This window comes from Bos grunniens, chromosome 13 (assembly GCF_055505025.1).
Source record: "Bos grunniens cultivar Pamir isolate PY7600 chromosome 13, Bosgru_T2T1.0, whole genome shotgun sequence".
Classification (NCBI taxonomy): Eukaryota; Metazoa; Chordata; class Mammalia; order Artiodactyla; family Bovidae; genus Bos; species Bos grunniens.
The window spans coordinates 19,793,283-19,811,085 of NC_141177.1; the positions used below are offsets into that span (position 1 = coordinate 19,793,283).

A 17,803-nucleotide genomic window follows, 5' to 3' on the forward strand; every position below is an offset into this window, starting at 1 on the left:
TTATTTTTAAAATATTTTAGAATTTTATTTTTTTATGTTTGGCTGTGGTGGATCTTCATTGCTGCTTGGGCTTTTCTCTCGCTGCAGCGAGTGAGGTTGTGGCGCACCGGCTTCTCACTGTCGTGGCTTCCCTTGTTGCGGAGCTCAGGCTCTAGAGCACAGTCTCAGTAGTTGTGCTGCATGGACTTTAGCTGCGCTGAGGCATGTGGGATCTTCCCGGATCAGAGATTCGACCTGCGTCTCCTGCATTGGAAAAGGCAGATTCTTTACCACTGAGCCGCCAGGGAAGCCCTAAAGAAAGCTTTTAGAAAGAAAAAATGCATTTCTTCAACCAATATTCAGAATGCATAATGGGTAAAATTATGCATTTTCATTCATATGAAAAACATGTTTTAATACATTCACTGCCAATTACAAAAAGCACAGTATTGTAGTGTTTATAAACTTCTGCCACAATTTGATGCTATTTATTCTAAACAGGCATTATTAGGTCCCAAAGGATATTTTCATAAGTTGGTTATTTGGAGCACAAATGTATTTCCCTATTAATTAAAGAACATTATAATGGTTGATTATGACCTTGGTATGCCCATCAAACCTTTTAATATTATGCAGCTGAATTGTTGTACAAATAAAATAGGCATCAAAAAACTACTATGACACAAAATAGATAAGTATCAGACATTATGCTAAAAGAAAGTACAAACTGTATGATTCTATTTGTATGCTGTTCTAGAACAGGTAAAACCTAATCAATGGTGAAAGAAATGACAATATCGGTTGCTTCTAGAGAGAGAAAATTTTCTCAGGTGTTGAAAATGTGTTTTCAATATCTTGTTAGAGGTGTAGATTACATGTCTGCAACCCACTCCAGTATTCTTGCCTGGAGAATCCCAGGGACAGGGGAGCCTGGTGGGCTGCCGTCTATGGGGTCGCACAGAGTTGGACACGACTGAAGCGACTTAGCAGCAGCATGCATTTGTCAAAACATAGTAAATGATACACTTGAGATCTATGTTTATCATTGCATGTAAAATGAACCTAAAAAAAAGAACAAACCTCAAAACAAATACTGAACTCTAGTTAATGACAGCCATACTGAAATGTTTAAAGGTAGCATGAACTCTGCAGCTTCCTTGTAATAAGATGGATGAGTAGAGTAATGAAGGAATTAATATATGACAAAGTGTATATAGCAGTTAACCATACATGTCTTTAAACTGTTCTGTTTGAAAATATTCATAATAAAATGTTGGTGGAGGTAGGGGAACTCCTACCAAGCAAAATGTGGTCTGTCTTCAGGGGTGGATTTGTAATCTCTGATCCATTCGCACGCATCTCCATCTCCTGCCTGTTTTTCCCCTTTGAGCTACAAAACAGCACGATCTCATTTCTAAAATCTTCCTCTCACAGCTTCTGTCCTAATATTTCTCCTAACTGGGTTCCAGTCTGCTCCCTACTATTTACTTGCTGTATGACCTGGCCTCTCAGGGTCTCTTCTGACAGATGGTGATTAGGGTATGTAACTTTTATCTAAAGGTAACAGACTGAATATTTTAAAAATTAAAGATAAAAATAAATAAATAAATGCATCAGATTCAGCCATTCAACCTTATAAGATTTCCTTCCTCTCTAAACCATAAGCCCTTCAAGGGCAAGGTACCCATCTTATCCATTCCTGTATTTTCTCTGGCATACAGTAACACCTTAAGGGTGCTCAGAAAACACTTCAATGAAAATTTCTTTGTAAATTTTGAGAGGAGACAGAGACACATGTATTGAGTGCCCACTGGGTACCCTGAATGAGATGTGCCTATATTCATCCCCAATGAGGTAGGAAGTATTGTGATGACCACTTTTCTAAGGAGGAAACAGTTTCAGAAGGGTTAGGAGACTTGCCAAAATTCACAGAGAATGCAAGAAATAGACCTGGGATTTAAACCCAGGACTGTCTCTTTCAACTACTTAACAACTGCCTCTTCTTGAATCAGTGTAAAAAAAAGAGACTTTATGCTTTTCTGTAACCTTCAAATTTTCTGTACTGAATATAGAAGTAAAAAAAAGAATGTTATAAAAATAAATAGCCATAAGGAGCTCTCAACACCTCCTGCAGTTTTTGGAGGACTTAGATTCAGATGAGCGTTTGCAGGACTGAAGAACTCCCTTAGATAATAAACAGCATGGCAGAGTTTCTCCTAATCCTCATTATCCCCAATTTCCTCTTTTCTTGCTCTCAAACGTAGAGTTGTCCTTCTCCTAGGAAAGCTCCACAGTTACAGACTGTAGATCAGAATCATTGCTTGCCCACAGTTCTCACTGGAAATGTCTATCCTAAACTGGAATATACCTGTCTTTAAAAAAATTATAGTCACATCTACAAATTCCTCAAGCAAAGATGAAATCAAGAGATAAGCATCCAGGTCACATTATGCGAGATGGGAAGGTATCATCAAACAAGAAACACTCTTGGGAATCTTAGAACTCAGCCTTGATTCGGGTAAACTTCAGAGGCAATAAAGGAACTGCAGAGACATAGGAACATGTGACTTTGTTTTCGGTCCTTGAGGACCTTCTGAACTTGGAGGGAGGAGGGGCAGGCCCTAAAAGGTCAAATGCTTCAGTCACATGTGTTCAGGATGCTTCCTCAACCGTGAAATAGGACTAACAGTAATACCTCGCCTCTTAAGGTGGTGGGGAGGATAAAATAAGAGAACATTAATACAAAACAGGATCATAGTAAGTGTTTCATTAAAGTTAGTGCTTCATTTTTCACATGAGACACCTGTGTGCCAGAGGGGTGAGGACTTGCCTGAGATCAACTAGTAACTGCAAGAAGCAGAATTCAAATGTGGTCAGCCTGACTCTAGAGCCCTCAGTCTTCACCTTTAAGCCAGTACCTTCCAAGGAGTTGTGCACTGATGGATATGCACAAACTGATTTTAGGTGGTGCCAAAAGTGGTCATCAAAAAAAAACAAACAAAAAAACCCTTTTCATTTTGAAAAATTTCAAAGATACAAAAAGAAAATAGTATAATGAATTGCCAGCTTCACCCAGCTTCAAATAGCAGCTCATTAACAATAGCTTTCATCTGTTACCTCTGCTGATGGCTTATTTTGAAGCAAATCCCAGACATCACATTCTTTCATACATAACTCTTTTGGTAGGTTTGGTATGGTAATCTTTTAAAAAATTATGTTATTGAAGTATGCTATGCTAAGTCACTTCAGTCGTGTCTGACTCTGTGCAACCCCATAGATGGCAGCCCACCAGGCTCCCCCGTCCCTGGGATTCTCCAGGCAAGAACACTGGAGTGGGCTGCCATTTCCTTCTCCAATGCATGAAAGTGAAAAGTGAAAGTGAAGTCACTCAGTCGCGTCTGACTCTTAGCGACCCCATGGATTGCAGCCTACCAGGCTCCTCCGTCCATGGGATTTTCCAAGCAAGAGTACTGGAGTGGGGTGCCATTGTCTTCTCCGTTATTGAAGTATAGTTGATTTAAAATGTTGTGTTAATTTCTGTTGTACAGCAAAGTGATTGTTACACATGTATATACATTACTTTTCATATTTTAATTTATATATTTTTGGCTGTGCTGGGTCTTTGATGCTGCATGTACTCTTTCTCTAGTTGTGGTGCTTAGGGTTCTCAGTGCAGTGGCTTCTCTCGTTGCAGAGCATAGGCTCCAGGTGTGTGGGCTTCTGTATTAATAGTCATAGCACTCAGGCACAGTAGTTCTGGCTAACAAGCTCCACGGCATGTGGGATCTTCCCAGACCAGGGATCAAACCTGTGTCCCCTGCATTGGCAGGCAGATTCTTAACCACTGGACCACCAGAGATTTTCCGTTATGGTTTATCACAGGATATTGAATACAGTTCCCTGTGCTATACAGAGGAACTTTGTTATTTATCCATTCTCTATATAATAGTTTGCATCTGCTTGTCTCCAACTTCCAGTCCATCCTTCTCCCAACACCCTCCCAACAAAAATTTCCTAAAACTTGCTAATAAGAAGACAAACAACCCCATTTTAAAAGGGGCAATGGATATGAACAAATTTCACTAAAGAAGTTATAAGAATAAGCACTTGAAAAAAATGCCTAACATCTTTAGCCATTAGTGAAAACCAAAATGAGATGCCATTTTACACCCACTGGCACCCCACTCCAGTACTGTTGCCTGGAAAATCCCATGGACGGAGGAGCCTGTTAGGCTGCAGTCCATGGGGTTGCTAAGAGTCAGACATGACTGAGCGATTTCACTTTCTCTTTGTACTTCATGCATTGGAGAAGGAAATGGCAACCCACTCCAGTGTTCTTGCCTAGAGAATCCCAGGACGGGGGAGCCTGGTGGGCTGCCGTCTATGGGGTCACACAGAGTTGGACACGACTGAAGCGACTTAGCAGCAGCAGCAGCAGAGCAGTTATTTTTTAAAAAAAGACAGTAACAAACGGCAAGAATGTGGAGAAACAGGAAGTCTCCTACATTGCTAATAGAAATGTAAAATGGTTCAGCCACTTTGGAAAATAGTCTGCTGGTTTCTTAAAAAGCTAGGCATAAATTTCTCATAGGACCCAACAATTTCACTTCTGTGTATCTACACAAATGAAAAAATGAATGCCAATGGCTTGCATATGAATGTTCACAGCAGAATTATTCATAATAGCCAGAAAGTGGAGGGAAAAACTTACATGTCAATCAATTGATGAGTGAATTTTTAAAATGTGTTATATACGTACAACGGAGAAGGCAATGGCAACCCACTCCAGTACTCTTGCCTAGAAAACCCCATGGACGGAGGAGCCTGGTAGGCTGCAGTCCATGGGGTCGCTAAGGGCACGACTGAGCGACTTTACTTTCACTTTTCACTTTCATGCACTGGAGAAGGAAATGGCAACCCACTCCAGTGTTCTTGCCTGAAGAATCCCAGGGACAGAGGAGCCTAGTGGGCTGCAGTCTATGGGGTCACACAGAGTCGGACATGACTGAAGTGACTTAGCAGCAGCAGCAGCATATATGTACAATGGAATATTATTCAGTAATAAAAAAAGAAATGAGCTATTGATAAATGCTATGTCATGAATGAACCTGAAACTAAACATTAAACTAAAGCAAAGTCAGACACAAATGATCACATATTGCATATTTAATTCCATGTATTTGAAATGTCCAGAAAAGGCAAATTTATAGAGATAGGTTTTGATGAGGGATTTCCTGGGACAGAAGATAGAAATGAGAATTAGCCCGTGTAAATGACCATGAGGGGTCTCAGTAGAGTGATGAAATTTCCTAAAAATAGTTTCTGATAAGGACTGAAAAACTCAGTAAATTTACTACAAATCATTGAATTGCATCTTTAAAATGGGTAGATTTTTAAATCGGTATGCCAGTTACAACTTTTATGAAGTTGTTTTAAAAAACACACATGCCAGTTGTTCCAGCAGTTCCATTCCTAAGAGTTATCCTTTCAATAAATAGGCAGTGAGCAAAATAGCAGGTGAACATGTGACTGATTCATCGTAACATTGTTTATAATAGGAAAAGACTGGAAATAAGGACAAAGTCCATCAGTAGGAGATAAAATAAATTATGGTACTAGAAAACTATGCCAGTCTTAAAAAAAAAAGCATATGTACTGATATGAAACCATCTCAAATTTATTTTATTTAGGGAATAAGGTCTAAATATTCGGTAGAAAATAACAACAGATTACATATTCATTTGCTTGTATATGTATAGAACGTCTCTGGACTATAGAAAGGAAGAGAGTGAGATTGGATGTCTTTTAAAGGAATTGAGTGGCTGGGGGACAAAAGTAGAAGGAAAACATTTTCATATTTTTTGAATAATGTATCAGATATCTATATTAGCTATTTGAAATTTTAAAAAAATTTTAAAGAAGTAAAATTATTACTAAAAAGTGGGTTGATTTATTTAAAGAAAAATATGAGTAAGTCTCATCATAAAGCATATACAGACAAGGACAAAGCACTAAGGCAGGATGTGGACAAGTGTGGCTGGGAGCCAGCCCAGGGCCATCTATCACAGGGGCCAGCCAGGGCCTGTCTACCTCGTGGCTCCACACCTCCCTCAGCCTCACCTGGGGCTGGAGAAGGACAGAGGCTGAGCCCTGAGCCCTGAGCCTTCCAGACACTGTGCAGCACAGTAGTCACAAAAGTTGCCCAGTATTTGTGACTGCTTCCTGAGAGGGTCAGAATGGGCTCCTGTCACAAGCACAGAGTTCCCAGTCAGCAGGCTGCATTACAGTCCTGCTGCCACTGGGACGGTGAGGCCACCTGGGTCTCTTGGACACCCAAGGCCATCCTTTAGTCCCAGAGAGAGAAAGAGCAAGAGCGTTTCTCCCATTCCTTTGCAGTTGAGGTGTAGAGCTCAGGATATGGAGTCAATCTCGGTTTTGCTGTTTATTTGCTGTGTGACCTCAGGCATGTCACTTACCTCCTCTGAGCCTCTGTTTCCTCATTGTAAACATGGAAACGATACTTTTAGAAAAACATATTGATGAATAAAGCAATACATGGATAAGGGAACAACTCAAATGTTATCAGTAGGAGAATGAATAAAATAAATCATGCCATGTTTATACAATGGAATACATATAGCAATAAAAAGAACAAATCATTACTACAGGCAAAAGCATAGATGAACTGCACAAACATAATGAGTGAGGGCTTCCCTGGTGGCTCAGAGGTAAAGAATCTGCCTGCCAATGCAGGAGACTCAGGTTCGATCCCTGGGTCAGGAAGATCCCCTGGAGAAGGAATTGGCAACCTACTCCAGGGTTCTTGCCTGGAGAATCCCATAGACAGAGGAGCCTGGCGGGCTAAGTCCATGGGTCTCAAAAGAGTCAGACACAGCTTAGTGATTAACAACAACAATGAGCGAAAGAAGTCAGACAAAAAGAATACACAGCATAAAAAATGTACTTTTTAATGTTTAATAACAGGTAAAACAAACATGAGGTGACAGAGGTAAGAATACTGGTTACTCTGGAGCAGCAAGAATTAGCTGGGAGGGGCGCCTCCCTCACGCCCCACGTGGGGCAACTAAGAGCTCACACGCAGCAAGCGTGTGATGTCATGTGCCAGAACAAAGAGAGACGATCCCACGTGCTGCAACGAAGGTGCAGCCAAATAAATAAAGAAAAATATTTGTAAAAATATAGACAGAGGAAATGAAGAACACAGTATTCAAGAGGATGGTTACCCTGGTCAGGAAAACAGTTGGGTGGGGAGGAGGGTATAGGGTTAGATGCAGGTTATTGTCTAGGCTCTGCAGTTTGATATGGTATGGTAGATTCACAAATGCCTGAATCATTCCTTTAAAAAATAAGTTAGGGCTTCCCTGGTGGCTCAGTAGTAAAGAATCTGCCTGCCACTGCAGGAGATGAGGGCATGATCCCTGATCTGGGAAGACCCCACATGCCTCGTGGCAACTAAGCCCCTGCGCCACAACTGTGGAGCCCACAGGCCGCAGCTCCTGAAGCCTGAGCGCCCTAGAGCCCATGCTGCGCAATAAGTGAAGTCACCGCAATGAGAAACCCGTGCACCCAACTAGAAAAGCCCTCACAGCAACGAAGACCCAGCATAGCCGATAAATAAATAAATACAAAGCAAGAAAATTTCAAAAAATTAAAAACTAATTAAACAACTCAAAGATAATTTTAAAATAATACAAGGGACACAAACACCTGATAGGGTTGTTGAAGGGTGTATCAGTCATGATTCTTAGTCGCAGAACAAAACAAAGATACAGTATATTAACACATCCATACGGAATTTAGAAAGACGGTAAAGACAACCCTGTATGCAAGACGGCAAAAGAAAACACAGATGTAAAGAACAGACTTTTAGACTCTGTGGGAGAAGGCGAGGGTGGGATGATTTGAGAGAATAGCATTGAAGCATGTACATTACCATATGTAAAATACATCTATTTTACATATCCAAGTTCCATGCATGAAGCAGGGCACTCAAAGCCAGTGCTCTGGGACAACCCAGAGGGATGGAATAGGGAGGGAGGTGGGAGGGAGGTTCAGGATGGGGGAGACACATGTGCACCCCTGGCTGATTCATGTCGATGTATGGCAAAAATCACCACAATATTGTAAAGTAATTAGCCTCCAATTAAAATTAAAAAAAAAAACAAACTCAAAACTCTCCTCAGTTTGAACAGGAAAGAAATTTATTAAAGGATGTCCGATGGCTTAGAGAATCTCCATGAGTGCCTGAGCACCAGGCACTGGGGACCGTGTACTGTTCGGAACAACTCTAAAATTCCCGAGGAGAGATGCCAGGGTTGGAGTTGTGGGACACAGACACTACAGCTTTCTCTGCCAACCCTGAGCTCTGAATGCTGCCAACAGCTACTACTCAGCACCTCTCTGTGTGAAGTAGCAGCAATATTTTACATGTCAGGTGGTGCTAGTGGTCAAGAATCCACCTGCCAATGCAGGAGGCCCAAGAGATGCGGGTTCAGTCCCTGGGTCAGGAAGATCCCCTGGAGAAGGGCATGGCAACCCACTCCAGTATTCTTGCCTGGAGAATCCCATGGGCAGAGGAACCTGGCAGGCTACAAGCTATAGGGTTGCAAAGAGTCGGAGACGACTGAGCAACTGAGCACAGCACACACACACACATATACTTAAATATATATACGCTTGTTCATTTGTTTGTTTAGGGGTGTGTGGACATGTGTATGAAATCATGCGTGTTAAGGGCTAGTCCAGATGCTAGGAACACTGTAAGAGTCTACTCAATCAGGGTTAGCAATGGTAAGGTCACATGGCAACTGGCAGGACTAGTTCTGGAATGCAGATAAGACACCCCCAGAGATCCTGAGGACTTCTTAGAGGAGATTTGACATGGAATACTGGCTTGCCTTGGCAGATGGAGGCCAGGAAACACGGAATTATTTTGAAAAAGTTATTTTAATAAGACTGTGTTATATTGGTACAAAGTCTGTCATGTCCATTATCTTTTTAATTTTCATGATTTGCAAAGGGCAAGGACTGTAAGACACAGAAATACTCAGTATTGACTCCAGCTCTGCAACATCCCAGCTGTGTGGTCTGGACAAGTGATGTAATCCCTCTGAGTGTCAGTGCTCTCATCTGTAAAATGGGGGCAATAATGAGACGTCATGAGGACCATGTGAGAGAGGATATATGCCAAACTTGGCTTACAGTGGGTACTTGATCAGGTAATAGGGACAGGTGTTATTTTTCATCACTAGCATTTCTCCTACAGTTCATGTCAGAAGAAGGCATAGCCATGGGACAGACTATTATACCACGAACAACACGATCTAGGGCCACAGACGCAGCTACCAGGTGAGAAAAAGTTCTGGAGACAGCCAGCTAAAAGTGAGGAGAAGTCCACGACAGGGGCAGAATGTAGGATTCAGAGATGATGGGGGCAGTTGGCTGGGGTAATCCATTTGGTTGTTGGCATGAGCTGGCCTGTTAGAGGCCAGGCCTATAAGAGAAGAGACAAAAGCAACTCAGGGACCCAGCCCAGAAGCTGAACTCCCTGATTCAACAACTGAATAATGTTTGTTTGCTTGTTTGTTTTGGCTGGGCTAGGTCTTCATTGCTGCATGTGGGGCTTTTCTCTAGCGGCAGCAAGCAGAGGCTACTCTCTAGCTGTGATGATGGGCTTCTCATTGTGGTAGCTCCTCTTGTTTCGGAGCTTGGGCTCCAAGGCTTGTGGGCTTCAGTGGTTGCGGTGTAGTGGGTTAGCTGCCCCCAGGCAAGTGGGATCTTCCCTGACCAGAGATGGAACCATGTTCCTTGCATTGGCAGGTGGATTCTTAACCATTGAACCACCAGGGAAGTCCTAGAGTAATGGTTTGATCCAGGCTCTGAGGTTAGGTAGATCTGGCTTCATATCCCAGCCTCAATGCCAAGACCACTGTATGACCTTAAGAATGTTCCTCATCATCTCTGACTTCTGTTTACTTCCCTGTGGAAAAACTGTCTTCTCACTTCTCCTGTTGTTCTTCTAGAATCATTGGTTCAGCAACAGTCTTCCTCAATTGCCTCGTTTTCAGAGACCTTGGTCTCCCAGGATCATACCTCTACACTGAAGCTAAGCCTCAGTTTTCCTTTACCACCTCCTCCCTTCCATCCTTGACCTCTCTGAGACCACAGATCCATTGGCTCTGACACACTGTCCACCCATCCCTTCTGCATCCACGTGCCTCCTGGTCCCCCTGGATTCCCTGCTCAAACATTGTGATAACCTCCTTGCCCCACCCCATCCGGGATCATCTATTGCAGTCTCTGGCAGCCATGCTGAACACAACTGGAGAAAACCAGTCACTTTAGCTTCATTTTATTATTATTTTGGCCTTGAGGCTTCTGGGCTCTTAGTCCCTGACCAGGGATTGAACCTGGGCCCACAGCAGTGAAAGCACCAATTCTTAACTACTGGACCACCAGGAAATTGCCAAGGATTGTTTTACTTGAGATTCAAGTTTATAAAAACCCCAGTGGGGTTTCAACCTTACTGGCTCACTCTGTCAGACAACTCTTTCATACATTCTTTCCTTTAAACTTCTCTCACAGACGTCTCTCATCTTTCAGTTGGCAATGTTGTCTCAACCTTTAAAAAAAAAAAAATTTTATTCTTGTTTATTTATTTGGCTGTGCCCGGTCTCAGTTGTGGCATGTGGGATATAGTTCCCAGATCAGGGATTGAACCTGGGCCCCCTGAATTGGGAGCATGGAATCTTAGCCACTCAACCATCAGGAAAGTCCCTGTCTCAAGCTTTTTGAGGAAATGGCAGTCAAGAGAACTCCCATACTTTCCCGTACTGAGGGGTATCTGTATTGTACAAATATCTTACCCTATCTAAAACTTTTCCCTCCATAGGCACTCTGGGTCTCAGGGTCCCATCCCTTTCACCTTCTTAATTATTCCCTCTCTTCTGTATCACTAGTTTCTCCTTCCCTGTTGACTTTTTCTATCAGCAAATGAACATGTTTTGGAACTTACTATATTGAAATAAGCAATCAGCTCTCCTTTGACCCTACATCTTTCCCATCTGTGTTTCCATCCTCTGTTCCCCTCTGTGCAGCCAATTTTCTTCAAGGAACTGACTCAGTTTGATGTCTCTACTTTCTCACCCCAAATTCACATTTTGGGGAGGGGGAGCTGCATCTCTCAGCTTTTGCCCCAACCAGGAATTGAACCTGGGCCACTGCAGTGAAAACCCAGAATCCTAACCATTAGGCCATCAGGAAAGTCCCCCAGATTCACTCTTTTTTTTTATATATATATTTTTTAACTTTACAATATTGTATTGGTTCTGCCATATATCAAAATGAATCCGCCACAGGTACACACGTGTTCCCCATCCTGAACCCTCCTCCCACCTCCCTCCCCATACCATCCCTCTGGGTCGTCCCAGTGCACCAGCCCCAAGCATCCAGTATCGTGCATCGAACCTGGACTGGCGACTCATTTCATACATGATATTATACATGTTTCAATGCCACCCTCCCAAACCATCCCACCCTCTCCCTCTTATTATCATACTTCAATCTACTGTGCCCATTTTTCCACTAAAACTGCTCTTTTCAAGGCCACCAACTTGACTGAAACAAACAAGCATGCATTCACACACACATGGAGGCTTCAACACATAGTTAAGAATGATCAATCATTAATTGTGTCTCCAACCCCTCCTCCCTTCCTGAGGATACACAGTGGGGCTGAAAGTTCCAAGCTTCTAATCCTGGTTTGATCTTTCTAGTGACCACCCCTCCTCCTGAAGCTATCCAGGAATCCACCAAAAGTGGATTCATTAGGACAAAAATGCTCTAATCACTTGGTGAACTCCAAGGAATTTAGGAACTCTATGTCAGGAACCATGGTCAAAGACCAAATATTAGACAAAAAAAAAAGATGTTCCTAGTGCTCTAATCAGTTGGGAAATTATAAGTGTTTTAGGACCTCTGTGCCAGGAACTGGGGACGGAAACCAATATACATATTTTCTATTATTTTATGTTGGCATACAGAAAAGTATCTGATACATTTCTTGTGTGTTGTCATTAGTATTATCTGTCTGTATCATGTTTGAGCTCTCAAGGGATGTCAATACAGTGTGGACCCTCCACTGATAATGAAAACCTTTCATCTCTGAGTCCCTATGATATCTCAAAGTTTCCCGCCAACTGTTCTGTGCTATGTTAAGTCACTTCAGTCATGTCTGACTCTTTGCAACCCTATGGACTGTAGCCCACCAGGCTCCCCTGTCCATGGGATTCTCCAGGCAAGAATACTGGAGTGGGTGGCCATGCCCTCTTCCAGGGGATCTTCCTGACCCAGGGATTGAACCTGTGTCTCTTACATCTCCTGCACTGGCAGGCAGGTTCTTTATCATTAGCTCCTCCTGGGAAGCCCTGCCAACTGTTCTATCAACATCTAAATGCTTCTGTCCTCAGGGACCTGTTCTCTTCTCCTTGTAAGGGATATAATTCATTCCCATAGTTTAAAATGTGTAAGGAACAATAGTGCGTGCTTGATCAGTCGTGTCGGACTCTTTGCGACCTCATGGACAGTAGCCCACCAGGCTCCTCTGTCCATGGGATTCTCCAGGCAAGAATACTGGAGTGGGTTGCCATTTCCTTCTCTAGGGGATCTTCCCCACCCAGGAATCGAACCCACGTCTCCTGCATTTCAGGCAGATTGTTTACCACTTGAGACCTTGGGGAAGCCCAAGAACAATAGAGTGACCTTTGAATACTGGAAGTCTACATTCTTAAGACCCTGATGCTGGGAAAGATGGAAACCAAAAGGAGAAGGGGGCCATAGAGGATGAGATGGTTAGATAGCATTATAGACTCAATGGACATGACTTTGAGCAACTCTGAGAGATACTGAAGGACAGGGGAGCCTGGTGTGCTGCGGTCCATGCAGTCGCAGAGTCAGACATGACTTAGCAACTGAACAACAACATACTTAAGGAAATATATTCTTTTTTATTTTTTACTTAGATTTAAATTTTTAAAAATTTATTTGGCTGTGTCAGGTCTTAGTTACAGCATGGGGGGATTTTTATCGCAGCATGCAGGATCTAGTTCCCTAACTAAGGATCGAACCTGGACCTCCAGCACTGGAAGTGCAGAGTCTTAACTACTGGACCACCAGGAAAGTCCAAAAGGGATATATTTTGAGGACCAAAACATCATCTAGTATTTTTATCCTTACTGTTCTTTGTTCAAATCTACAGTAACTGAAGGGTGCCTTCTTTTTCATTCTTTTTTTAAATTGAAGTATAGTTGATTTACAATGTTAATTTCTGCTGTACAGCAAAGTGATTCAGTGATTCAGTTATATATATATACATATATATATATTCTTTTTCATATTCTTTTCCATTATGATTTTTCACAGGATATTGACTATAAATGGTTCCCTGTGCTATACAGTGGGACCTTGTTGTTTATTTATATTAATATTTATATTTTTACAGTAATTTTGGAACTATTGCTTATATCATGTAGAATAAAGAAAATAAGCAAATATGTGACTATTAAGAATCAAGATCTTTCACGTAAGAAGTGATCTGACTATAAAGTCAAAGAAGTTCACGAAAAACACTTATGAGCTGGAAATAAAAATGTATCCTCTTGATTACATATATATTCATTCCTAGATTTACTCAGTGAAAGGGAGGGCCTGGAAGTATTAAATAATAAGTCAGTAATGATGAGCAGAACCTGAGTCCAAATCTTATTCTTAAAAATTGACCAGGTCTCTTTGAAGAAATGACTAATTCTTGAGCTTGCACAGGGAAAATATAAGCAGTGACTGGAACACCTTGTTATGCCAAAAAATACGAATGCACTCAGGATTAATAAGAAACAAAAAACAACTCCAAGAGTCTGCCACTGACTAAATTTTGGACAATTTGAATATTAACAAAAAATGAATGTAATTTATCATAAACATTGAGAAAATAAAAATCTATGAGTTTATAAAATAACAAAAAGAGAGATAGAGAACTCATTTGCCACTGCAGAGGATGGCTATTATATTGACTATTTAATTTTTGGTTAGTAAAAGCAAAGAGTTAAGCATTTAACCTGTCTTTTTAGTAGAAACTGTAATTCATTCTCAGGAGAAAAGATAAATAAATGTAGAAATAATGATAGAATAAAAAAATTTATTACCATTTTGCATCCTTGTTGAAATGATTGACAAAAGATAATCAATGGCTGCTAAAACTGAAACTGAGTCCCCATCAACTGCATTCCCTTACTGAGTTTATGATCAACCTCTCTATCCTTTATTACATTTCCTGTTCCTATTCCCCTCAGGATTGAGGAGTATCAAAGAAAAGTGGGGATTAAAACCAAGCAGGGGACTTCCCTGGGAGTCCACTGGTTAGGACTCCACACTCTCAGAGCAGGGGGTGTGGGTTTGATCCCTGCTTGGGGAACTAGATGGTGATGGACAGGAAAGCCTGGCGTGCTGCAGTCCATGGGGTGGCAAAGAGTAGGGACATGACTAAGCAACTAAACTGAACTGAACTGGGGAACGAGGATCCCATGTGCTGCACAGTGTGAACAAATAAACAAAAACAAACCCAAGCAGGACCCTGAGGGGTCTTCCTGGGTACAAAATCCCCTTTGTGTCCCTCATTTCTTGCTTAGGGAGAAAAGGCTTTTGCCTCCTTGGCCTCCCCAGGTTCTAAAGAGTAGACCCAAGCAGTTACTAATTAAAGAAGTGAGGGAATGCAGAAACAAATAAAAGCAGTTAAGCAGGAAAAGTAATGACAAGAATGTAGCAATAAAACAGAGTTCTAGACACCCCTTAAGGAATATTGTAACAATCTGACACATATCTTTGAGCTGTTGTGCAGAAACTAAGACCTCCCCCCACCCAGGTGGAGGATGGTGACAATGTGCTGACCACAAGCACTAGACGCCAGACTGATTGAAATTTCAAAAGCTGGTGATTAAGATTCCTGAAACACCATCCTGTTGCCTCACCACCAACCAATCGAAGTCCACAAGCTACAACCCTTACTCTAAGTGTTGTCTTTAAAAACCCTTCTCTGAAAGCCATCAGGGCGTTCAGGTCATTTGAGCTTGAGCTGCTGGTTCTCCTTGCTTGGTGCCTACAGTAAACACTGTACTTCCCCTCACTGCAACCCACTGTCAGTAGATTGGCTTTGCTGCCTGGCAGGTGAGTGGACACAGGCTGGTTCAGTAACAAGACCATCAGGTAAACAACAGGTAAACAGACAACAGGATGTTTCCACCATCCCAAGGTATGACCCCACAGATTATTTGCCAACTGCAAAGGGGAAATAGATCCTTTTTCCAACTGAGAGATGGAGCAGTCCGTCACCACTTTAACCAATTGATCAACATTACCATCACTATGGGTTTCCCAGGTAGTGTAGTGGTAAAAGAATCTGCCTGCCAATGCAGATGACTTGGGTTTGATCCCTGGGTCTGGAAGATCCCCTAGAGGAGGAAATGGCACCCTACTCCAGTATTTTTTCCCGGGAAATCCCATGGACAGAGGAGACTGGAGGGCTATAGTTCATGGGTCACAAAGAGTAGGACACAACTTAGCGACTGAACAACAACAACTACAAAGATCAGCTCTGGGTCAGTTTCAATTCTTTATTTTTTGCTCTATTAATATGATATAAAGTGCATTTTTCTATTGATTGCCAGATTTTGTGAATGTTAACTATTGGCTGTTGGATATTTTTATAATTAAGTATTCTTGAACTTTGTTCTGGGATACAGTTAAATTATTTAAAGTTTGATCCTTTGGGGTCTTGCTTTTAAGATTAAGTGGCTAGATCCCATATGCTGCAACTAAGACCTGGAACAGCCAAATTAATTAATTAAATAAATAAAAAGAAAAAAAGATTAGGCAGGACCAAAGTAGTGCTTAGTCTAGGGCTAATTTCTCTCCCATACTGTGTACTCCACCCAATGCTGTATGAATCATGAGGCTTTCCAGTCTGGCTCATGGGAAGAGGCACTGTTTATTCCTGCTGTTCATGAGCCCTGAATGCTGGTACTTCTAATCCTTTCGGGTGGTTTTTTCCCTGTCCTTGGGCTTCCCAGGTGGCTCAGTGGTAAAGAATCTGCCTGCCAACGCAGGACACACAAGAGGCACGGGTTCAATCCCTGGATCAGAAAGATCCCCTTGAGAAGGAAATGACAATCCATTCCAGTATTCTTGCCTGGGAAATCCCATGGACAGAGAGGTTGCAAAGAGTCAGATACTCACTGAACTCACAGCTGTAGGGAGAAGCGTACGGGGGGATCGAGCCTGGAGCTGGGCAGCACCTGACAGACTGGGGGCCTTTACAGTTTATTTTCCGTTTAACAAAGCATCATACCTCACAGTTGCCTGGCTTCATTTCTCCCCGCAACCAACCCTAAGGCGAAATTCACTGTCTCTGGCAGATAAGGAAATGGGGCTCAAGAGGTTGAGTGGCTGGACAAAAGGCAAATCAGTAGCAGAGTTAAAATTTAAACTCAGTTCCCAAAGATAAACGAAGGAGCAAAACAGTCCTTAGCTGGGGAGCTGTGGGGTGGGGGTAAGGGGTAGTGGAGTGGTAAGGGACCGTCCTGGAAAGTGCTGAGATGACACAAAGTCTGTTGATAGGGCTTCCTGGCAGATAAACAAGAAATGAGCACCAATGGACCTGCCTGGTGTCCAATGGTTAAGAATCCACCTGCCAATGCAGAGGACACAGGTTTGATCCCTGGTCAGTGAAGATTCGACATGCTGAGGGGCCGCTAAGCCAGTGAACCACAACTACTGAGCCCGCACGCTGCAACTACCGAAGCCTGCACGTTAGAGCCTGTGCTCTACAACAACAGAAGCCCCCACGATGAGAAGCCAGCATACCACAACCAGAAAACAGCCCCCACTCACCATAACTAGTGAAAGCCTACGCACAGCATTGAAAACCCAGTGTGGCCAAAAATAAATAATTTTTTTTAAGTGTTTAAAAAGAAAGAAATAAGCTCCAGAGGTTGTGGCAGGGTGGCGGTGGGGAGGGGTGGTGATGGTGGCATATCAGGGTGGCAAGGGAGTAGGTAGAGACTGAGCTCTTCAAGTGGAATACTCAGGAGCAATAAATAGTCCCCGAACTGACCACTAAGGAGAGGGGATGGAGGTTCCCTGAGGGACTTCTGTCTTGGGAGAGGCTATATAAGTGTAGAATCAGAGCTGAATTGCCTGGAAAATAAGGAAGAAACTGGCTGCTTCTATGTCTCTCTCCTCTCTCTCCTGGCCCTTCCTCACGTGGTACTTAGCCTCTGCTCTCAAATAATGAAGACCATAAAATAGCATAGCAATATTGGCTCCCATCTGCTAGTGTTTGCTGTGAGTCAGATCCTTCTCACGCATCATTCCACTGAATCCTTCCTATGAGTCTATGAAGCAGGTATGATCCCCATCTCCATTTTAAAGATGAGAAAAAGGAGGCCCCCCAAAAAATGTCTCTATTCCTTACCTCTTGCTGCACAACAAATTACCCCCAAACTTAACTGTTTACAACTACAATAAACATGTATTATTTCACACATTTCTGTGGTCAGGAATGTAAGAGCAGGAATTTTAAAGATGGGTGATTCCAGTCTGGAACACCTGTTGAGGTTCCAGCCAAGATCAACCAGGGCTGTGGTCATCTTAAAGTTTGCCTTGAGCTGGAGGATCTAGCTCCAAGGTGGCCCATGCACACGGCTGGCCAATTAGTCCATAGTTGCCAAGATGTCTCAGTTACTTGCCATGTGGA

The 17,803-nt window shown here is 42.5% G+C and overlaps 1 long non-coding RNA gene across 2 annotated transcripts; it reads right to left on the reverse strand.

The window, feature by feature from the left end:
- On the reverse strand, window positions 1–16,463 carry LOC147360359 (uncharacterized). Of its 2 annotated transcripts, XR_015139114.1 has the most exons (3): window positions 16,397–16,461; window positions 10,527–10,621; window positions 8,944–9,129 (listed from the first exon to the last, which is right to left on the reverse strand). It is a non-coding gene; the product is annotated as an uncharacterized LOC147360359 (long non-coding RNA). The 2 variants fall into 2 exon arrangements; XR_015139115.1 differs by lacking the exons at window positions 8,944–9,129; window positions 10,527–10,621 and adding an exon at window positions 1–243 and having other exon boundaries at window positions 16,397–16,463.
- Window positions 16,464–17,803: the final 1,340 nt, after the last annotated feature.